Source organism: Lynx canadensis, chromosome C1, assembly GCF_007474595.2.
Source record: "Lynx canadensis isolate LIC74 chromosome C1, mLynCan4.pri.v2, whole genome shotgun sequence".
In the NCBI taxonomy this organism is placed as follows: Eukaryota; Metazoa; Chordata; class Mammalia; order Carnivora; family Felidae; genus Lynx; species Lynx canadensis.
In genome coordinates this window covers 156,833,154-156,857,365 of record NC_044310.1, presented here as the reverse complement: position 1 = coordinate 156,857,365, position 24,212 = coordinate 156,833,154, and the positions used below count along the sequence as shown (strand labels likewise).

The window sequence follows — 24,212 nt, the reverse complement described above, 5'->3', positions numbered from 1 at the left end:
AGTCATCACTCTTGCTCCCCATCTCCTTTCTCCCCTCCCTGCTTTCCCCTCAGCTTAAAAATACTCTCAGGTCTTTCTTATCTTTAACAACAAATGAGAACAAAACAAAACACTCACTCGTCCTTCCTCTTCTAGCCACTACCTTATCTCCTTCCTTCCTTTCACAGCTAAGCTGTTTGAAAGAACCTCCCATTCACTTCTCAGCCCACTGTGCTCTTTGCCCTCCTGCTAAGAAACCAAAGTTGGCATCTCCACGATCACCGTGCCAACTCCTGGGGCCACAGCCCGGGGACGCTGCGGTTCCCTTTTCTCTTCTCCGCAGCATTTGGCACCGTCTGTCCTCTCTCCTCCTCCTTTCCTGCTCCAGGATCCACTTCACCGTATGTATGTCTGCGGCTGCAGCCGCCACCTGAGATGCTGAGGGTCTCCCTGTTCCGGGGGCTGGCGCGTCGGCTGCCCTTGGTATGTCTTGGTTTAGATGCTCCGGACAACGTGGCACTCACAGTTAAACTCATCGTCTGTCCTCCTTTGCCTCAATCCTGATGAGCTTCGTCGACATCCTCCATCTTCCTTAAGACCCTGGCGCGTGACGCAAGGACGCCGGTCATCCCACGCTCGCCCGTCTTCTTTCATCTCCCGCATCTAATTGGTCATCAGTCCTAGGTACTCTGCATCCTTAGAATCTTCTTTGCTCTGTCTTCAACTCTTCCCTTGGCCATCACCGGTTTAGTTCAGGCCCTTATCGGTTCTTATTTGGGTTCTTGTAATAATTTCCTGACCAGCTTCCTTGTCTCCGTTCTTGCTTCCAGCTACGGGATGCACTCTTCCCAAAATGGTGGTGCTATGCCAACATTTTTTGTCAGTTACCCTAGGCTTAAACACTTTTAGTGGCTTTTCTGTCATCTTTAAGGTTAACTCTAAGCATGGTTTTTAAGGCCTTTTGGGAATTGTCTCTTGCCTTTTGCGGACAGACCTTCCTTGTCATTTTCATTTGCAGACAGACTCCCAGCCAGTGGGAACCTTTTGCCGTTCTTGAAATGCTTCATGCTTTCCTAGCCTTGAGAGGCATGTTTTCACTCTGTTTCAAACACCATTTCACACCCTACCGTTCAGTTTTCATGTATTTAACAGAGAACACTGTCTCTCCTTTTCATTTTTACCTTTATTGAAGTATAACATGCATGTGGAAAAGTGTCCATACCATAAATGTATATAGCTTGATGCATGTTCATTTGAACACACCCTGATCTGGCCTCCCTGTTAAGACCTGGAATAAATGATTTCTCTTCACACAGTCTCTGCCCTTAAGCCTCCTTTTCCTTTGCTCTGTTGGGTATTTTACCCCTGGCAATCCTCACACTGCATGCAAGTTGGTCGCTTCTTTGCCCATTAGGGTGCTGGATGTTAACTCCTTTGTGAGGACAGCGTCTCTAGCCTCCATACTCCACACCTCGAATTAAGTATTTGATAAATGTTTTCTGGATTAAAGCCTGAACTCTGGGGACAAACACTCCTTACTTTCTTACATAAGGGGAACGTTGCCTGACTTCTAAAAATTTGCCTCCCTGGATCCTCAAGATTTGATCTTGCCTGTGGTTGACGATGTTGCTTGTTTAGTTACGTTAGGGCCAATCAGCTTAAAGGGCTCTGTAGAAATTAGCTCATTAATCCTCCCAGATGAAGAGTAAGCATTTGAGTGCTTCCGCTTGCCTGTACTGTGCAGGTAGGCAGGCGTGCAGCGGCCTGGCTCTCCTGAGGTCATTGGACTGCGGGATGGCCTCTCCAGGTTAAGGGCCCCCGGCCTCCTGCCCCGTGTGGCATCTTTTTACTTAGGCATTGTAGAGCGGGACAGGGAGGTCCCAGTACTGGTCTCCTCTTTTCTAGAACTTTCCTTTCTTGAGCATACCCATGACTTCTCTCTTCCTGTTTACGTATTTATATATAACCCAACCTTAAAGTTCTGCGGGGCCTCTTGCTGTGTAGAAATCAGGACTGTTGGGAGAAGATCAAGGATGTAAGTGAAACACAGGAACAGAACATCAGGGCAGGTGGTTTTCAAAGGTTGTTACGATGGCAGGGGTTGTATTTTTATAAATAATAAGGGACCCAGGGTAATAGGATTTGTGCGGATAGGACAGGATATGGCTAAGACGATAGACCATTTTTCTTTTTACGTCAGAATCAACCTAGTAGGTGTTATAATTCCTCTATGGTGTCTTTATTGGGAAAGCTTTTTTTTTCCTGTTTAAATAGAATTCTTCATGTAATCCTACAAAGTTTTACATTTTTCTCCGGGACATTGTTTTTAAAATTACACCAAAGCAATTTCAAGATGGTGATTCCAGTCTTTTGAGCGTTTCTTTTTGCAAATCTGCCATTCATTGGTCAGTGTTTCGATATGAGGAAAGAAATCATTGTGTTAATTAGAAAGGCATGTTAGACTTGGCTTAACAAGGAAGCTGAGGAGAAATAGCTGCTCTTTAGAGAATGGATTGGCTATGCTTTAGTTCTAGAATTGATTTGGATAAACACTTTGGAATCTGATGTGAGTAAATGCTGAAGTATTTCACATTTCTTTTCACTTGCCAGTTATTTGAGAATAAGCTATAGTTTAGTTTTGAGAAACTTCTTGGATATCGAAGAATTAGATAAATTGACTTTTAAAACCAATTGTATGTGGGAAAACATCATTTTAAGATAGAATATTTTATTTTGAAACTTCTTCCAGGAAGTGATATTTAGTATAACTCTTAGAGGCCTAGGAGTGGGGCTGCTCATTCCATTCTTGCCTTAGATATAAGTACATTTTGGTGACAATTTTAGGGTTTAGGTTTCCCACCATTAGTCACTGCTAGGGCTATTTACTGGAAGAAATAGTATGGTAAGTAAATATTGGTGACTTTCTGCCATGTGAATGGTAGATCTTCATTTGGGGAGTATTTTTTTTTTTTAAGTTTAGTTTTATTTATTTATTTTTTAAGTAAACTCTGCCCCCAATGTGGGGCTTGAACTCATGACCCTGAAGTCAAGAGTCATATGCTTTTCTGCCTGAGCCAGCCAGGAGTCTTCATTTGGGAAGTATTTTGGAAGCCAGTGATCTGTGATAATTCTGAGGTCTTAGAGGAATCTGTGCTCTTGTTTTGGACTGGTAGGACCAATTTTTACCGGGGTTTGTAACAAGGGGCATCCCAATTGCTTTCCTGTTTGCCTGTTTAGTTTGGGGATTGGAAAAAGATGGTATTTTCTGGATTGGTGCCTGTTGGCCTATTTTGTATTACTTACATTTTAATTTGAATTATCTGGTCTTTCTTCCCCTCCCTTCCCCTCCCTTCTCCTCCTTCCTAATTGACAACGTCACCATTCCCTTTGCTTAATTACGGAGTGACTCAAGAAAGCAGGGGGAGAGAGTGCTCAGGGGAAGGAATGATAGGTCACTGCTGGTTTTTTTGTAAGTCACCTCCTAAGTGAGGAATGGCTTAAGAATACAGAATCAGGAAATCTAATTTTGGAATAGACTGAAGAGAAAATCCATTCCTGCTCCTTTGTTTTATAGCTAAAGACTCTGGTGGCCTAAGTTCTTCAACTTTTTTTTTAAACTGTTGGCCCAAAGACCTTAGGATCTCAGGCTTGTGATTCTTGCCTAGTTCAGTATTTTTTTCTACTTATATCACATTGATTCATCATTAGTGAGAAGGAAGGTTAGACATATTATCAACTCAGCTTTATAACTACTATTTTAATAGAGTACATATCTATATATAACGTATTTACCACTAACTACTGTAGTAAAAATCTTATTTCTTTAGAGGTGTTAAACTGATCTTTATATGTATTTCTTTATCAGGGTATTTTATTTAATGTGTAATAAAACGTGGTGTATAAACATGAAGTTGCTTCATTTTTTTATTTTTTATTTTTTATTTTGTTATTTTAGAGAGCGGGCAGGGGAAGAGAGAGAATCTTAAGCAGGTTCCATGCTCAGTGTGGATCCTGATGCGGGGCTCAATCTCACAGCCCTGGGTTCATGACCTGAGCCAAAATGAAGAGTCGGTCGCTCAACTGACTGAGCTACTCAGGTGCTCCAAAGTCACTTCATTTCAATCATCATCTTTTGCCTGCTCTGTTAAAATAGAGTTGTTGGGGCACCTAAGTGTCTCAGTCAGTTAGACATCCGACTTCGGCTCAGGTCATATCTCATGGTTTGTGAGTTTGAGCCCCACGTTGGGCTCTCTGCTGTCAGCACAGAGCCCACTTTGGACCCTCTGTGTGCGTGCACACTCTCTCTCTCTCAAAAATAAATAAACAGTAAGAAAAAACAGACTGTATTATAACCTTATCATTGAGGTGGAGTTGGGGCATGGATGGGTGTGTTGGAAAGTAGAAGTTTAAAAAGGAGCAGGGTGATGGGTGAAGAAAACACATGAAGTAGATGAACTTCAGGATTGATCATTAGCTGGAGCAAAGTTTCTGCACTACAGTCAGGTCCCCTCTGCCAGGCTGTGCTTTGTCGTGGTCACAGCAGCAACAGCTTTCCTTCATTTCTTGGCGTGTCCTTGGCTGTCGGGTATGACAGCCAGTAGCCACGTGTGGCTATTTCAATTTAAACGCATGGAAATTAAATAATTTTGGGGGGGGGGGATGAGGGATGAACAGGCAGAGCACAGATGTTGAGGGCAGGGAGACCGCTCCATGTGATAGCATAATGATGGATACATGTTATCCTTTTTCCCAAACCCATAGAATGTATAGAATCCAGAGTGAACTGTAGTGTAAACTGTGACTCGGGGAGAAAACGATGTGCCAGTGTAGGTTCATCAGTTGTGACAAATGTACCACTTTGTTGGGGGATACTGATAATGGGGGAGGCTATGCATGTGGGGGGGGCAGAGGGGAAATATATGGGAAATCTCTACATTCCTCTCGCTTTTGCTGTAAACCTAAAACTGCTCTAAAAAAATCTTTTAAAAAATACAGTTCCTCACTTAGTAACCACATTTGAAGTGCCCAGTAGCTAATTGTGGCCAGTGCAGCTGCAGAACCGGATTTTGTTTAACTTTAAATCTGTAATCCACACTATTGTATAAGGATATTGGATAGCTCAGATATAGACTGTTTCCATCACCCACCGCAAAATGTTTTATTGGGCCGCACTGGATGATAATTTCTCTGAAATGTTCAGAAAATGACTAAATATTGTGATGGCTGTAAAAAGTGTGAGGCCACCTCCCGATAACATACTAAGGCATTGCCACTGACTCAGAGGTACACAAAGACAGGCAATGCTACACCCTATTAAAAAAAATCTTTTGTTTTCACTCTGTGCTCTATTTGAAAGCTAATTGATTCATATTTTCAGAAGAACAGTTATTCTTTTTTTGTGGTGTGGTGAAATAGATACTCCTGTTGACGTAGGGAAGATGGTTTTGAAGTGTGAGTTTTTATCTTACCCACTTAACTCATTCAGGGATGTTCTTGTAATTGTAAACATAGAGAGTCCTCCCAAATGAAATCCAGTATTTTCAGAAGTATCAAAATGTTATTTTTCCTTAAGAAATCACTTCAGAGTCTGGAGTTGGATGTGCTAGACAGTATCACTTCAGTTTATTTTATTTATGAAGAAAGAACTGACTAGGGTTTTTTTTTTTTAATAAAATTACAGAGGAGTTGTGAACTTAACTCAGAAAAATAATACGTCTGTCAATTTTAGTCACTTAAATAGTGAGTTTGAATCATGGACTCTTCTTTTCTCTTGAGTTTAAAACAATTTGGTATTTCAGTCACTAAAAGATGGTTTAACCTAAGTTCTATATTACAAAGAATAGAAAACATCCAGTGTTTAAGTCAGCACCTTAAATTCACACTCAGTAACCACTGTTTGGGTAGGATACCTGCTTTGTAAGGAAGGAGAGAGAATTAGTGACTGAGGGGTGAAAAAATCTGTGTAGGGAGATTAACTAGGTTTAATTTTGGGCAATTCAGGAACAGTCTGTCCTTTCTCATGTTTGATGTCCCTTGGGTAACTGAGTCCATAACAGAGTGTTTTACTATGTAATCCTTTAAAATTTTTCCTTGTATGTGCCCTTTCAAATTTCTGGAGCCCTAACTCTAGTGCCTGACCTTCAACAAGGGTTGTTGTGGAAACAGTTTTAATATGGCACCTTTCCTGGGCACTTGGGAGGCTGAAATAGGGCTAGGAGAAGTGTCTCTGTGTAGTTTCAGATTGTGATCACTAGGACTCACTTAAGAAGAGGAATATTTTTGGCATAAGTCAAGATCAGGGGCTAGATTGTTTATCTTTACTAAAATAAATACTCATCACTTGTTTAAAAAGTGACCATCTCTAGACCTAAGAGATAATGAGCTTCTGAGTTCATTTATAGCTATCATCCTGATTGTTTCCATAGAAGTAGCAAGGGGCAGAGTGAGAAGGAGACTCAGAATCTGAAGCAGGCTCAAGGCTCCAACCTGTCAGCACAGAGCCCGACGTGGGGCTCAAACCCATGAAGCGTGAGATCAGGACCTGAGCCGAAGTCAGCGCTTAACCGACTGAGCCACCCAGCTGCCCCTATTTGCTTAAATCTTAAAGGCAGGTGTCTGGTGTGTAGTTACTAGAGTAGGTAAAAGTCCCAAGCATTTGTTTTGCTTCTTATTTCACATTTAGTCTACCATATGAAGAGTGAGTAGTTTTCAGCTGTGTACAGTTGTTTAAAAATTAAATCCTCCCTTGTCTTTTGGAGCTACTTGGAAGAAAGAGAATGCCAAAATTATGAAAGGTAATCTTTATGGGATATGACTGACTTTAAAATTGATCACATCAATTTATTTACACAAGAAGTATTACTTCTTTTAAGGAGACATGGTGGGAGGGTATCCACTTATACTTTATAGCTACGTTTCATTTTAAATTTTAAAAGTTACCCATTTCCATCAGCCCTCCTGTGAAGAAATGAGACTGATTCCTAATGTGACATTAAATTGCTCTTAAGATATTTCCAGAAACTGTTTTAAACAGTTGTGGCTTTATTGGAATAATAATTTAATCTTGCAGAATGATTCTAGCCTGAACAGTGCTGTGGGTTGTTTAAAGTCACTGTTTTTAAACAGACTTTCGGCATCACCAGTTCATAGAAGTGATGGGATCGAGACTACAAGGAGCTGTGTGTCTAGAGGTAGGGATAGCAAAAGCAAAAGCTGATGGTGGACTGGGGAGGCATGGTAGAGTGGGGAGTAGGATTCCAAGATCACATCTGTAAAGCCGGAGACTAGCACAAGGCAGCAACAGACCTCAGATCTGAGCAGGGGTAAGAGATAGACAAAGAACTCAGAGGCATATCCAAGTTTAAAATTCGCAGGAGTCCAGCAAGGTGTCAAGGCAAGGAGGGACAATATAGTTCTTCCCAGAAAAATTTGGTGGCAACGTCTTGTTGAGGTGGGCGCCTCATTTAAAGCTTTGCCTTCAGGGGTGCCTCTGACAAACTGGAAGGTTTGGTGTGGATTCTGATGGTCTCTGTATCGGCTATGTATAGTTGTGTGACAAACCACCCCAAAACATAGTGGCTTAAAACCATGGCTATTTTATTTGCTTACGATTCTGTGGGTTGGCAATTTGGGCTCAGCTGGGCTGCGCAGGTCTGCTGGTCTTGCCGAGCTTATGGCTACCTGGGCCGGGGCTACGTCTTTGAAGATGGTCTTGCTCGTGTGTGGTGGTTGGTGCTGGCTGTCGGCTGGCCCTTTGTCCACTGCTGTCTCATTCTCAAGGAGGCTCCCCTGTAGTTTATCTGTTGGCTGCGGCAGCGTTCCAAGTTTGCAGGGACGGAGTCTCAAGGGCTCTTGAGGCCTCGGCTTGGTACTCACCCCGTGTCACTCTGCCTCATTCACATCACAAGGCCACTCAGATTCAAGGAGAAGGGAAATCCATTTCCCTGCTTGTTGGGCATAGTGGTAAAATCACATGGCAAAAGGACATGTATATAGACATGGGAGGGATTCTTATTGCCGTCTTTGCAAAGTCTCTACCACAGCAGCTTTATTTAGCTCAAGAGTGATGAATAGACAATGTTTGATATTCATTGAACTTTCCTTTTTAACTTGTGGTGGGGGAGCTAATTGCTCAACTACCTTCATCCCAGTTGTTATAGTGTGATTGATTATGGGTTTCATAAACTAATGTGCTGTGTGAACTATTTTGTTAGAAAAGTGGCTTTAGAAATATATAATTTGCTAAATAGTCTAAAGGTGTTGAGTCTAATATGACATTTGAAGGGCGAAGGGGTGTGTGTGTGTGTGTGTGTGTGTGTGTAATGCATCTGATCCTTTTTAGCCTTGAGTTGTTTTATTCCAGACTGACCTTCTTAGAACTTAACACCACATTAAAAATATAGATTGTCTGCACGCACGTATATACTTCTCCTGCCATCTAGAAGTCAGTGAACCAGATCTATCATAGCCCCCAAAATAACATGTTGTCTCTGCATCACTCAGTTTAAGTGTAGATGGTTGCTTACATAATTATGGAAGTTTCTTCACTTTGAAGTCAATCCAGCAATATTTTACTGCCAGTTTTATAATCAGTTTTCAAAAAAGAACTGCCATCCTATTAGGATAAAAAGATTAGAAATCCAGTAATAGTTATTGGCAGAATTTGCCCGTTTTCTTTAGTTTATCATATATGAATGGCAGAAATGATGGATGGGAGATGTGCAAGTAATACCATTTATCAAATTGCAGTCTTCCTGGTAAAAGCACTTATGAAATATCATACGCTTTTAGATGTGGGAAGAGGGCTGAGTATTGTCGTTATAAATTTACAGACTTCTGTTTATTCTAAAGGGGGAGATAGATGTGTACGTGGATTAGATGCGTGGGATGTCCTTCCTGTGGTTGGCCCACACCCCTTTCTCACAAAGGGAAGAAAGATTGAGAGAAGGATATTACCTAAACCTCTGAGTTATAAAAACCTCCAAGCTTATTTATCTTAAACTTTCCAAATATTATACAAATAATATGAAGAAAATTTGGATAATGCAGATGAGTGAAAAGGGGAGAAAATCCACCGGTTACCTTACTGTCCACCAGCTATTGGCCTGACGAGCCTTTATTGTCCACCAGCTAGATAGTGTTTGACTTTTGGTGTAAGTTGACATGGGATAGGACTTAAAAAAAGGAGTATAAATTGATTTTTTTGGAGATTGATATGTCTTTGCATTCTCAGTGCTTTCACATTTCATTTGTTTTGAGAAAGAAAATAAACCAGTGGCAGATTAATACTTGGCAAAAAGTGATTTGTTTCCCAAAAGTTTGACACACACTGAAAGTCAGGCATACTTTATGATTACTGGACAGACTATGTGTATGTATTTTTCTTACACTTATGTGTTTTCAGAATACGGTTACAATCTAAATGTCTACATTGCAATTTAGTATTTCTTAGAAGTGTCAGTTATTTGCCCTTTGCCCTTTGGGTGCTATGGATCTACCTTATTTGGTACTTTTCTGATTGCAAGTGAAAACATTTTACAGAAAGCTCTGGAATGGAGGGAACTTAAGAATAAGTAACTTTCTCATTGAGGGTGTGTTGAACACAGTAATGACTTTTAGATTTCACCTTGACCTTTCATATCAGACCTAGAGCTGACAGTATGAGAATTTTTTAGATTTGCTAAATATATGTTATCTTTTTGTAGTGCCAGCTCTTTGATTTCATGGGTATAAGGGAGAAATGAATCTTTAGGAATTTAATTTGATGATCTGAATGTTGAATTTTTTTGGTCTTTTTGACAAGTAAAGAGCTTCAAGGATTTTATAGCATTTTCAGTGAAAGGATGAAATAGCTATTGGCCTGACCAGCCTTTATTTTATTAAAGTTTTTAAATTACAAAGATATAAAAAATACTTTAGTAGGTGAAAATAACAACCCTCAGTTTTCATTTCCCAGAGTTACCCCTCCTCCCCCGCCGTGGTCAGTTTGGTGTGTATCTTTCTGGATGTTTTTCTTTGTATACATATGCCCATAGATTTTTTTCCAACATTTAATTATTATTCATGTAATGTGGTAACTGTGCATATTACTCTACACTTAATAATTTTTACTTCCATAGAGTAGTAATATGTATTACATGTGTATTTTACTTCTGGGTATCTTCTGTATGTATGTGTAGTAAAATATACACATTACAAATATCCACAGCTGTCATTCCTAGATCATTTCTCATAGCTCTCTACCTCATCTAAAGATATTTTATTATTTATGGTTAAATATTTAAATATTCTTATTTCAATTCCAGGTCCATTTCTGTTCTGTGGATTACTTTATCTAACCAATCTTTTACTGATGAACTTCTTGGTTGTCTCCAGGTTTCCATAATCCTGGATTATGCGGTAGATTTCCAGTAGTGGGTTTGCAGGGACAAATGGTATTACTTTTGTATTTTTGATAGATACTGTGGAAATTTCTTCCAGTTGTTACATTAATTGCTCCCCTTTCTGGCTTTATTTATTTATTTATTTAATATATGAAATTTATTGTCAAATTGGTTTCCATACAACACCCAGTGCTCATCCCAAAAGGTGCCCTCCTCAATACCCATCACTCACCCTCCTCTCCCTCCCACCCCCCATCAACCCTCAGTTTGTTCTCAGTTTTTAACAGTCTCTTATGTTTTGGCTCTCTCCCACTCTAACCTCTTTTTTTTTTTTTTTTTTTCCTTCCCCTCCCCCATGGGTTTCTCTTCACTTTCTCAGGATCCACATAAGAGTGAAACCATATGGTATCTGTCTTTCTCTGTATGGCTTATTTCACTTAGCATCACACTCTCCAGTTCCATCCACGTTGCTACAAAGGGCCATATTTCATTTTTTCTCATTGCCACGTAGTATTCCATTGTGTATATAATCCCCTTTCTGGCTTTAAAGGTAGAAAGGAGTTAGACTGAGAAGGCATCTTGCCTTCTCCCCTGTTGACCCAGACCTGAAAAATCTAAGATCAGGAGGAGAAAATGATGGATGGGGTGGGGTGGTCACAGATCGGAAAAGAGAAAAATTGTCATCTAAGTTTGGGAAATAAAAGTTGCATTACCTCATGCACTTAAAAAAATGAAATGTCAAGAAGTTTATTACTGTGAACAAATTTATGGAAAGGTTTTTCTGAATTGGTGAAAAGTTTGGATTGCAGAATGTAACAAAGTTGATTTACTCTTTTGGTTACAAGGACCCAGGACTCACTTAAGTTATACCCCTGAGTAATAGGGACATTCTCTATGAAGACAGATGTGGGAATATGGGGACAGGAATGTCCTCCATAACCCCAGGGTTTTGTAGCCATCAGGAAAAGCTGAGCACCCGGCTCTTGGGGAATTGCAGTGTTCTCATGAGCCATGTAAGTGGACAAGACCTGAGCAGCGGGAATTTTTGGGTCCTCACTTCAGAATCCTCTAATGTTGGTGTGATTTAGCCAGTCGGGGTGAGTCTGCTTTTGCCCTGTCTGCTCGCTTCTCTCTCCTCTGTCCCGTGGTTTCTGCTGGGTCAGAATTTTGGCTCATTCATACCTGTCCTGGCCCTTAAAGCTTCTCTTTTCAACCCTTTCCCTTTTGGCCATAGCTATGGCTGCTAATTGCTAGATTTTCTCTTTATTTACCAATTTTGATGCCAAAGATTGAGAATCCAGTTTTTACCAGACTCCCTGCATAGGACAGCTGCCAGCTCAGGTGGCCTCTTTGGACAAGGGTAAAACATGGGAAGCTCCTACCTAGGAAGGGAACTTGGGGGTGGCAGGCGCCATGAGTTGGTGTTTATATAACTTTGCTCTTAGGTTAGTGACCTATCCAGAATGTAATCCTGATTAACGTACTTTTTTTGTTAATACACACACACACACACACACACACACACACACACACACACACACTTTGTTACATAAATATATATACTTGTGATGAACTTAAGAAGCAGTTTATTCTTTTAAGTCAGTATATACTTCCCTGGGACACAACTTTCCTTTTTCCCCATAGAGTAAATTGGGAAAACTTGTGCCCTGTCTCAGTAATAAATGTTTTTCAATTCTGAAATACCATTGCCTGGATCATGAGGTATGGTCTTGCCGTTTCTGATGGACTTAAATGTCCTATGAAATATTTCATCCTCTTTATGATGGTACAGTTCTGAAAGGAAGAGTATCTATCTGGTCCTCCCTAATTTTATTAGGTATTTGGCACCCCAGTGTTTCAGAGATGAAGAGTTGTTTATATTTCTCTAAGCTGCTTTGTTTTCTTCCTAAGGGTCACAATCAAGTATCCCCCACCCCCTTTTCTTTCCTGTTCTCCTCCTTCCTCAACCCCGGTCAGCTTCTCCTTCAAAGTAGTGGCTAGTGGGTTGAATGTTTTGGTGACTCTTGAATTCCTGAGCCCTTGACCTTGGTGCCCATGTCTCAGCATCTCAAAGGGCAGTTTCCCTATTCCTCTTAAAAATGAGAACCATGCTCATAAAATGCTGTCTCAATTTGGTTTCAGATCACTTGAAATGTAATCTGATTTGAAAGGCAGCATTGAAGCTCCTGTTTACCAAAAGGTTTTGATTATCATTTTGTAGGAATTTTTGTTGGGTAAAAGATAGATGAATAGCATAGCGACCAAATGGTCTTATTTCAATTTGGAAAGTTTCTTCTGGTGGTCTTGAATTCGGTGTTTTAATCTGCTTTAAAAATGCCTCTTAGCACATAAGCAAAATTAAACATTATTAAAGTCTGTGCAATGCTTTTTATTTTTTCCAAGAAAAATCTTTTAAATACTTTTTGGTAAGGACATGCGTAATTTAAAGCTTTCATTTTGACAGCTTGGTTTTAGCTGATAGGCATGTTAATCTCTATTTGATTGCTTTGGTGGCGAGTTGAAAATCACCTAGTGCCTGGCTTAGAGTACATTTATAAATGTGCTTTCTTTGGTTTTCTTTTTTTCTAAGTTTATTAATTTATTTTGAGAGAGAAAGAGAGCTCGAGCAGGGGAGTGGCAGGGAGAGAGGGAGACAGCATTCCTGATGCGGGTCTCGATCCCACGAACTGTGAGATCATGACCTGAACTGAAAGCAAGAGTTGGACACTCAACCCACTGACCCACCCAGACACCCTGGATTTCATTTTGTGAAATAATAAAGTGAATTTTCTTATATGTTGCTGTATTATAGATTTGACTGTTTATCTGATTACCAGATTTAAATAAAAAATTTAGCCATTTTTTCTTTTGGATCTGTGTCCCTTTATCCTTTTTTTTTTTTTTTTTTTTTTTTAATTCTGGTGTATGGGTGGCGGCCTTTTCTGTTATTTTGTAGCATGATAGGAAAGTGGATTTGTTTTGTTTTTTCAAGAATTTCCCGTTCTTTTCAACTTTGGCTTAATTTTCATTATGTTCTTTCTCCCTTTAGAAGTGTCAAAGTGTATGTAAATATGATTATATATAGAATATGTGACTGTTACATCGTTTTTTTTCTTTATGTACATAGAGGCAAAAGATACATGTGTATGAAATTGCATATGACCAAAGAAAAATTACAGGTAATGAAGTTATTTGACTCTTGGGGAGAATTTTATTGTATCTCTTGAGATCTAGTGATCTTTGAAGAAAAACGTTGGCAATTAAAATTCTCCTATTCTCCTCTCTACCTGGAAGACTTGAGGCCATGTAAGGGCAGTGTAAGCTGACAGGATGCTTCTGAGACTTCCTGGAGGACCTGCTGTGTGTTGCCTGGCCTGAGTACTTGACATCTTTTATGTGCCATCCTTACCTCATTCTTGCCAGGATTGGTATGATTATCCCAATTGTACACATCAGGAAGTAGAGACGTGGACCATCACATAATCTGTTGAAGGTCACACAGCTGGATGTGAACCCAGTGACCTCTGGTTGCAAATCGCCTCCCTGCTCTTGCTATTTGACCTGCCTTTAGGATTTCTCAAGCTATCAGTAGAGTTAGTTTCTAGAGGAAAGGTCCCTATTTTTTTTTTTTAATGTTTATTTTTGAGAGAAAGAGCACGTGAGCCAGAGTCGGTGAGGGGCAGAGAGAGAGGGAGGCACAGAATCCGAAGCAGGCTCCAGGCTCTGAGCTGTCAGCACAGCTCACACAGACATGGGGCCCAAACTCACGAGCTGTGAGATCATGACCTGAGCCGAAGTCAGACGCTTAACCGACTGAGTCACCCAGGCACCCTGAAAGGCCCTTATGTTTAAAGCAGCATCACATGGTAGTTGGGCTGAAACTCGCACATCAGGCCGACATGGGCTCAGATTCCGTTGGCATCATTTTCCAGCTTTGTGACCGGGAGCCAGTTCCTTGGCCTCATTGTGCTTCATGGTGGTTCATCATCAAAATCAGGACCATCATGTTGGCCTTGCTGGATAATATAATGCGTAATCAATAATGAAGATGATGATCGTAATTATAGCAATTAGCACTGAGGAGCTATTTTTGTAGCTCATTTAGTCCTCACAGTAACACCATGAGGAAGGTTCAGGTATCTCCGTTTTACGTAGAAAGTCCTCAGCATGTGAAGTCTTTTTAAATTATTTGTACTTTTCACACCAGCGTACCTTTCCATTGCTGTGGGTAATTGAGGATTCACTGACTTGGAGAATTCACTGTCATTCAATAAATTTGAACACTTGTTATGTAGTCATTCAGGTAAACTTTCTTTCTCTCTCCTAGTATTTTTTATTACTAGATTAAAAACTAGATAATTACTAGATAATTTTTTACATAATATAACTAATATTTTAATAGGTTGTATTGTTAAAAGAGTAGTTTTATGGTAACTCAAGCACTAATTTAAGCATTCATAAATAGGAAACGCACAGACAATATGTGTCCTCCAAATAAATTAATACTACTGTATTGGTATAAAGGGCTCTGGAGATTCTGTGAGAGGACCAGGAATCTTTTAAAAATGCCCTCTACTCATCCACTCATCTCTTTCTTACCATACAAAGTACATAAAAATTTAGTCAATAAATCTGTTGCATAAGGCAGCAATCCCCATGGCCTGCCGTATACCTAAGTCCGTGATGGGGATGTGGGGAGGTTTGAAAATGTTATGAACATTAATGCTAAAGTGTTGACATCTATAAAGAACACAGAATTCTGGCAGCGGACTCCTACGTCTCATCGTAAAAGAGAGAAAACCATAGGGCTTTGCTCATATACTTCCCGACATTGAAACCAGACTAAAAAAATTCAGTCTAAACAGCAGACTATTCAACGTTTAAAAGGAAAAAAAAAAAAAAAGAAAAAGAAAACACACAAATGTACCCCTCTCTGAACAATCCTGTAATATCCTGGAATCTCCTGTCAGGTAGTACGAACCTTTGTGTCTGTTAAGAAAGTTCTTCCTCACGTTTTGGAGAAGGTAGGACCATGCATCTCAGAATATGAAAAAGTGGGTGGGGGGAGGGAGGAGTCTATTCTTCAGAAAGACCTGAGCAGCTGTGGGCTGGTCACAGGTCAGGTTTTATACCTCCCTGCTTTTACTTGATCACAGGATGGGTTGACAATCCGTTTTTTGTGTTTGTTGAGTTCCAGTGTGTGTCACACGTTGCTGCATCTTGGTGATTTAGAGGAAGCTGCTTTTGGGGTCTGACCTTGAGAGACTTAGAAAAGTTTACAGGGGAAAACAGAACTGATTGCACCCCAGTGAGGTAATTGCCTGGTGGAGGTGTGTAACCAAAATTTAGAGCCGATCGCCCCATCCCCAAAGTCCTTCTGTCTTTTGTTAGTAGCATGTCATATATAGTTATTGTCAGAATCTTAAAGGAAGGGATTTCAAATCCAGTTTGTTAAGTTCCCACTACCCACTGTGTGTTGTAAAGTTTGTTTCAAGACAGAATGTAGTGAGAGATTAATAGGACTAATGTTTATTTTTGAGACAGAGAGTGAGCGAGCAGGTCAGGGGCAGAGAGGGGAACAGAGGATCTGAAGCGGGCTCTGCACTGACAGCAGAGAGCCTGATGTGGGGCTTGAAGTCTCATGAACCACGAGATCATGACCTGAGCTGAAGGCAGATGCTTAACCGGCTAAGTCACCCAGGCGGCCCAGAATTAATGTTTTGATAAAAACTGGATAATTTGCATGATAAAAACAATTTTTGAAGTTTAGTGCTGTCTCTACAAACATGGGTTAAATGCTAGAATTAGTTGAATACATATGTCAGCACGCGTGTATGTATACATATCTGGCTTTTTAAAGACGTATTAGCATCATGCTTTCATCTTGTATGTAAACTGTGGATTCTGAGATAATCAGTTTAAACTTTCAACAAGGAAGAGTTATAATGAAACGAAACAATGGTTTTTTTTGTTTCCCCAGTAACTAAATTTACCATTGTTCTGAGAAATCAGCAAATGACCCCAGGATGTGAATTTAATCGAGTTGTGCCTTTGAACGAAGATATCCTGGTTCTGGTGGGATTTTCTACTTCTCATCATCCTGTTCACGTGTTCACTTGCCGCCCTGTGTTGAAATCAACAGCAGCTCACTATGATTTAACCAAGTTAACAAACAATAATTTTAATACAAAAGTAATGGACGTGGGAAATAAAAGGAACTGTTATTTCTGGCTCTGTCAGCTCAGCACTCAAAGTCAAAGACTTTTTACCTTTTGCTGAAAAAATGTTTTCCAATTATGGTTTTCCTGTGAAGGCCCACTTTAAAATATAACCCCTTCCACAGAGCCTAGATTTACTTGGAGATGCTTTTTGATTGTCAGTGACTCAGGATGTAGAATATTACAATCTCCTCAATTGCACACATGTACAGTTGTATTATCTTTGGCAATTTAAGAAGTTCGTTTTATTTTTGTTTTTGGTATTTTTTTTTTAACATCCAAAAGAAACTAAGATATTTAGCGGAGAACTATTTAGAACCAGAACTTGCCCTAGAAATATTGGCCTTCATTTTATGATCTATTTTTGTTGATCCAGTTGAAAGGGATTTTGAGATCTCTTCTGGCATTGCCTGTTTGTGTCATCTCTTTTCGAGAAAAGCTCTGTGCCCACGTTAGTCATCTCTTACACTTCATCAGTGCTGTATTAATATAATAGCTACTCTACCAAGGATTTTACACACACATCTCACTTAATACTCGTATCAAGCCAGTGAGGAAACCAAAGCCCAGAGGTTTAAAACAATTGCAAGTCCGATTCAGTTTCCCTCTCTTTCAAGTCCATACTCTTAACCATGACTGCCCACAGCTTAGAGTCTTTGTTCCAGGAGAACCCTCCCTCCCAGGTAAGTCAATAGCATAGTCCCTGCATAGCTCTTTAGAGGCTTTGTTTGGTATTTATTGCTGTTGGTAGTTGAGCTTCAATATTTCATTCCATTACTTTTTCTCACATTGAAGATTGTTAACAAAGAACAATCTTGATTACCATGATTATTCAAGTACACAAGGAAATGACGACTCTTCCTCTCTTTTCTGTGTGAATGCTCCATAACGTGCCATTATATTTTCAAGTGCATACCACACTAAGATAAGTGAAAGATGCTTACATGATAAAGTTTAATGGAGGCTTGTGAATCAAGATTAGCCATCTCTCTACCCGTCTCTATATCTAGATGAAAGCAAGAAAAAGTTTAAAGAAACTCAGCTTGTCCTCTATCCTCGCATCAAGGTAAGCAAGAGCCTGGATGGTCTGTGTGAAGGTATGAACACAGTCTTATCTTTTTAAAGGTTGATTCTGTTTAAACTTTTTTTTATTTTTTATTTTAGAGAGAGAGAGAGAGAGAGAGAGAGAGAGTGTGTGTGTGTGTGTGTGTGTGTGTGTGTGAGAGTGAGTGAGTGGGGGAGAGGGGCAGAGGAGCAAGAGACTCTTAAGCAGGCTCCATGCTGAGCATGGAGCCCAATGCAGGGCTTTACCCCATGACCCCAGTCCAGGATCATGACCTGAGCTGAAATCAAGAGTCATGCTGAATCAACTGAGCCACCCGGGTGCCCCTTAAAGGTTGATTCCAAGAAATGACTTCTTTTGCTCCTAAGCCTGGATCTTAAGACAATGCAGATTGCTAGGAAAGCAATGGAGAAACCAAAGGGGTGTGTGTGTGTGTGTGTGTGTGTGTGTGTGTGTGTGTATTGAGAGAGGAGTGCTTGCTTGCTGCAGACCACTTGGAGAGAAAATTAGGGTTGGGCTAGAAGCTCTCTTTGTGGAGAGCATCTGTCTGACGTTGGATTTGGACAGTGGAGGACAGAAGAGACCTACAAACAACCCTCTGTGGGCTAGTAGCAGGAGAGTAAAAGAAGCCCAAGGGAAAAACTTCCTGTCCGTGAGGAAGAGGGGCAGGAGAGGACTGGGCTAGAAGATCTCAGCATGGGGTGAGAGGAAGTCCCCCCCCCTTCCCCACCCCCTTCCCCCTATTGTGACTTACCTGTACTCTGCATGGCAGCTAACCAGAAAATTGGGTTAAGTGTATATAGAAAGTGTCTGAAAACACCCAAAGTATCTGAAAAACAATTTTTTTTGAAACTTACTTGACATAACGATACATGATTGGCTTACTAAAGTGCTTTAGGTACCACATAGGACTGGTAAGAAAATCAAGATTTTGCCCGGCCAAGGTAGGAGTGCTCCACAGGGGTTGGTGTGTTGCCTGCCTTCCTGGGGCCCTGGGATCATTGCTTATCTGTTAGACTGATTACGTGTTCTCTCCTAAACAAATAGTCATGGATGGCAAGGAACAGAAGAGCACCAGTCATCCCACGTCTTGTACTTCTGTGTTTGGTTTCATTTTGATGCAGGGGCCATCAGTGATCACAGCAAGTGACACCGCTTGCCCAGGTGTCTCTGCTCCTCCTGGCCCTGCTGGTCTCTGTGGGTTGCACTCCCCCCCCCCCACTTTTTTTTTTAAATGTTATTTAAGCTCTGCCATGATCTGGTCCCAGTGTGCTTTTTCAAGTAATCTTTCATTATTCCTCGTTAGTGCGATTTCCTGAAAATAAATGGCTAGTATCACCTTTTTGCCTTTGTAGACCCTCTGGCCACTTTCCAGCATGCTAAGCATCTCTTTTTTTTCCTAATATATATTCTGAGTATCTTTTAAGGTTCAACCCAAATGCCTATCCCAAATCCTTGATTCATGTAGTTCTTAGAAGAAATCAACTGTTGGTGGATAGTGCAGCTATTTGGGCAGAAGCTTATTTGCTCTGGTAGGAAACATGTCCGCCCCAGGTTTATATCCGAGTAACGTTTAACAGGGCTCTTGCCACTTGGTGGGAGCTGGTCCCTATTTATGGAATGGCTGTGTGACCATCAGTCTTTTGACTGTGCTACTATTTTCTCTTTATCCAATTTAGGCTCTCCCGCCTCTCTTTTAGACCTTTTGGAATCTGCTTTTATTTTTTTTTCCCACTTTTATTTATTTTATTTTAGTTTTTTGAGAAGTCTCTTCCGTGTACTTGCCTTTGCTCTCGGTGGCTGGAATTACCTTTGGGGAAACATGACACTTTATTCAGTTTGCCTCTCAGCCCTTCCAGTCTAATGATCAGGAATTTCTGTCATGAGTCATGTTCTGTAGGTGACCTGGCCCTTGCTCTGGTGAGCCCACCTGGGTTGAGCATTGGCTGTAAACTGGGGGCGTAGAGGATTTCCACTTCTGTCCTTACCTTGGTACATGTGGTGTGTCTGTAGTCCACGATCACTATTTTTGATGGTCAAACGTTGTCTAGTCAATTTCTTGGAAAAGATGATACACGTAGACACTGTGAAAGTGAACTTTTCCTGACATTTCTTCTGGGAATTTTCTCAGCTTTTGTAGTTGTCTCCAGGTGACTTCCCTACTTTGGACATCCACGGCAGGCTTTTGGACCCTCTGTATGATGAAACAGAAACCTACACCGTCCTGTGGGGCTTCAGTGAGCAACAGCAGCAGTGTTCGTGTCCTGAAGAGAAAGGCTTTGTAGGGCAGAGCAAGGGCTAGTCGGTGGCACCCTTTTCCAAGTTATGTGGTCTGTTGCTGTTTCAGTCTTCTCTCTGTCAGGATTCCCATCAGCAAGAGCCATACCAGTAACCTCATTTATTGCCTCCTTAAAGATGACGCAGTATTAGAAGATGTTTATATGATCCCTATATATCCTGGTATTTTCAAGGTGGAATTTAAATGGTTTGCTGCTAGTAAACTGCGTCTGTCTACTAAATCATGACACTAAATCATGGACTTGACCTTGAAATTGTAGTTATGCCTTTTTTTTCCCCTTTTAAGAACACATTGGTTTTCAGGACCGGCTTTGAGATATCTATCTACCTTTGATCTAAATCTATACCTATCTATGACTCTTCTTCCATGATAATGAAAATCAATAGGAAATTGAACAAGGTAGATCTGTAATGGAATGGGTTCCCTGTATGGCAAAGAATTCCAGGCACCCTTTGTGGATGTTCTTGGATACCTTGGGAGAGTAGGATGCTTTTGAAGATACTGTTAGAGCTTCAGTGAAGCACATTATCACCTGTTTGGGTTTTGGGAGTTTCTTCAGATTCATAAGGAAGTTCCTTGTGGCAGTATAGCCCTAGCAGGCCTAAGAGAAGTCTGCTTTACCTGACAAGCGTATCTGCAGCTAAGAACCTAGGGCTGGAGCTGACCTTAGCCCAGCCACCTCCCTGCAAGCACCCAGGCTGACTTTTTATTTAAAGAGCTTCGTCCCCAGACCTTGTTGGGAAAAGCATCCTGGAACTATGCAGGTATTCACCTTGCCGGGGAGTGCGTGGTGCAGACATGATGAGAGCACCTTGGTTGATCAAAGTCCTCTCCTGTTCATGAGATCATCCATGAATAAGAGGTACCGTGGTCAAATCAGCTTTGTCTTTAGAAGGTTGAAAGAAGACAATGTCTTCTTTTGATGGAGGCTTACAACAAAATTTCTCTGCCTAAGGACTTATATTTCTGTAAGGTTTGCTCAAGCTAAGAATGATGTCTCACCACTTCATTAGATGACTCATCTCCCTGAAGAAGGACATTTAGGCCTTTCTTCTGGACTGCCCCCAACCCAGGAATTTCTTGCAGGATTCCAAGGAGATCTTTAAACAGCCAAACACAACTTTTGCTTTGGTGTGTAGGCACACTTCTGTTTCTGTCAAAATAAATTAGGCTGGTAAGTCATAAAATTAAGAAGATATTTTGTGACTTGTGTTTATTATTTAACAAGTACAATCAATAGCTGGCCTCAAAAAACAAAACAAAAACAAAAATCCACACCAATCCCAGCTCGGTTGACAGAAGATCATTTTACTGTTTGCCAACAGCGAGGATGTACCTTCTCTGGACACAGAGGCCTGTCCTCTGTCGCCTCTGATTTCATTCATTCTTCCCTGTTCCATCTTTCTTTGGTTACCTTCCTCTTTTCTGCCTCTGTCCTGTGGGTGGGCAGATGAAAGCCTAGGAGGGAGGTGCTGGGAGCCCTTTCCACATCTCAACTGTTTATTTCCTGTCTTTCCTTCATGTTACAAAGTTTCTCCTTACTTTGCTTTTATCAAGTCCATGAATGACTCCCTTTGTCAAGCTTATTGGAATGCCCTGTGGGAGGGATGCTGTGCAAAAAAATAATTGTATTGCATAACTGTCCAGTCCTTAGAGATGCCAGATCACACTTGGCACTGGAACAGACCCTCCTCTTTAGCAGGTCCTATGAGAGCAGGGCACAGTGCATCTGAGAGGTGGCTCTGTCCTCCGCTCTAGTACCACGGACATGACCTTTACCCCAGCTCTGATAAAAGGCTTTTTTTATTTTTCTAAAATGCTTATGTTTCCTTAGCCCAGAAGGAGATGTTTCCATGTGTGCATGTATGTGTGTGTTCCGTATATGATTCTTTCCAGCTGGCGTTCTTCACAAATGTCACGCTTGTCTCCTGTGTCACCTTGAGGCAACTGACATTCGTGACTAAGTATTAAAAAGGGCAGACCTTTAGTTTATTTTCATGAAAACAAAATCCCAGAGAAGTCTGTTAGATACAGTGTAATTGAGCAGGTGACATGTTGATGTTTGGGGTTTGGTAAACATCCAGAAAGTGCAGAGTTTTTGGCATGGTTGTTGAAGGAGCCAGAAGCTCCAAGGTGAACTTCATGGATTTTTGACAACACTGTGTGTATCCTCTGAACTAACTCCAGGTCTTTAAACTTAATACCAAACAGCCAGGCCAGGCGGTCACCAGGCTTTGGGAAGGGTCGTCTTGGAGCAAAGAATCATGTGATGAACCATCCAGCTAACTTACTTCTTTTTCCTGTGAAAACACCATAAATCCCCCTCAGCTTGGAGGGCATGGAAATGGATGGAGGGGCATTGCTGTCTTCTGGCTGTTTGGTGGTCACAGTAGTAGTTTGCGGGAGGGGTTTGGCTATGAAGGATGCATGTACAATAGCTCTAAAAATTAACTTATTGGGCGCTTTGTGGTTTAGTCGGTTAATCGTCTGACTTCGGCTCAGGTCATGATCTTGTGGGTCATGAGTTTGAGCCCCATGTCCGGCTCTGTGCTGACTGCTCAGAGCCTGGAGCCTGCTTGGGATTCTGTGTCTTCCTCTCTCTCTGCCCTTCCCCCTCTCTCATTTTGTCTCTCTTCTCTCTCAAAAATAAATAAAAACGTTTAAAAAATTTAAAAAATTAAAATTAACTTATTACAGAATAGGGTTTTATTTTGGTATAGGTAGGAGCATACCGTGTTGATTCTTCATTATGAAATTCTCACTAATTGGCATATTATGTATGATCAAGTATAAAATACAAACCAGTCATGAAAACTGAATAAACAGTGTGAATCATGGTACATGCCTTGAGCTTCAGAACAGTCAGAAGGGATGGTGTGTGCTCACGTGAAGAGAGCGCCAAGATACATAGCAGAGACTAAGAAATGAAGAAGAGAGGTGAATACCATTTCTTTGGGCAATGAAGAAAGGCAGCAAACCAAGACAACGTGTTGGCCCCAGGTGTGGAGGGTTTAGGCAAGCCCCCCTTTTGTTCAAGGCACACTGCCGTCAGCAGGCCAGGCAGAGCTCTTAGCAGAATTATGCTGTGTCACATTTGCTTTGGCTTTCATTTGTGCTTTCCGCCTTCCTCATTCCTTTTCCCCTTTCAGCCTTCTTGAATGTTTATGTTATCTTTTCACTTGGGTATGTTCTGATAAAACATGTTGTTTTGCATGCATTTTTTTCCTACAGTGAAATTCACATAGTATAAAATCAGTCCTTTCTAAAGTGAACAATTCAGTTGCAGTCAGTACATTGACAGTGTTATGTAACTATCACCTCTGTCTGGTTCCGAAACTTCACAATCCCTCCAGAATGAAACCCCAGGCCTACTCAGAGGTCGCGCTCCGCTCTCGCTTCTCTTCAGCCCCTGGCAACCACCACTCTGCTTTCAATTTCTAAGGATTTACCTATTCTGGATATTTCATATAAATGGAAGAGTACCGTACGTGACCTTTTGCGTGTGTGCATGTATTTTTCAATCAACTTCATTGAGGGTTAATTTACATTGGTAAAACGCACACATCTTTTAGTGGACCTTCTGCGTGGTGTTTTTGTTTTTTACATCTTTTGCATTCATTTACTGCAACTGAATGAGGGAAGACCCTATCGTCAACCTTCATTTTGCAGATGGGCATTGAGACTCAGGGAGGCTGATTTGCCTTAGGTTGAACAGCGTCTGAGTGGCAGGCAGGATGTGAAGTAGGTGGACTGGCTCCAGAATCTACCAGAATCCATGCTGACCACTGTTATCCATGGCCTCTTGGATCTCTGTGTAGTCTCAGAGCTTGCTTTCCCCCCAGACAACAGTATGCTATTTTCCCACATTGACCAAAAGGGGCTATGGAATATTCTGCTGTTTGTATGCACTATAATTGAATTATTTCCCCAGTGGTGGATATCTTAGGTTGTTTCTATTTTTTTTTTTCTGGTCATTAATCATATTGAAAGGAAGATGAAAGACCAAAGAACATTCCAAAGTAATATATATTTGTTGTAGAAATATAGCCCAGCAAGGAGAATAAGCAAAAAAACCCACATGTAATTCCCTTCAGAGGTAACCACTGCAAGCATTTTGAACATAGCTTTCCTATCTCTTTTATCTTTTTTTTTTTTTTTTTAAGGAAGGGAAAAGAAAGCCCTTTAGGAGAAAGAATGACACTGTAAATGAAATTTTGGCATAGAAAATTTACAGTATGCTGTGAACTTCTTTTTGTCTAACAATAGTGAAT

General features: G+C 40.8%; 1 protein-coding gene across 2 annotated transcripts in view; it reads left to right on the top strand.

The window, feature by feature from the left end:
* The window catches only part of STK39 (serine/threonine kinase 39), a 315,140-nt gene that overhangs the window by 6,102 nt on the left and 284,826 nt on the right, over window positions 1–24,212 (top strand). The window contains exon 1 of one of the 2 annotated variants that reach the window (XM_030323834.1): window positions 223–663. The exons of the other annotated variant lie outside the window; for it this stretch is intronic. The gene's annotated coding sequence lies outside the window, so the exon portion shown is untranslated. Of the gene's footprint in view, window positions 1–222; window positions 664–24,212 lie in introns of those variants that run through there. 2 annotated transcript variants of the gene reach the window in all.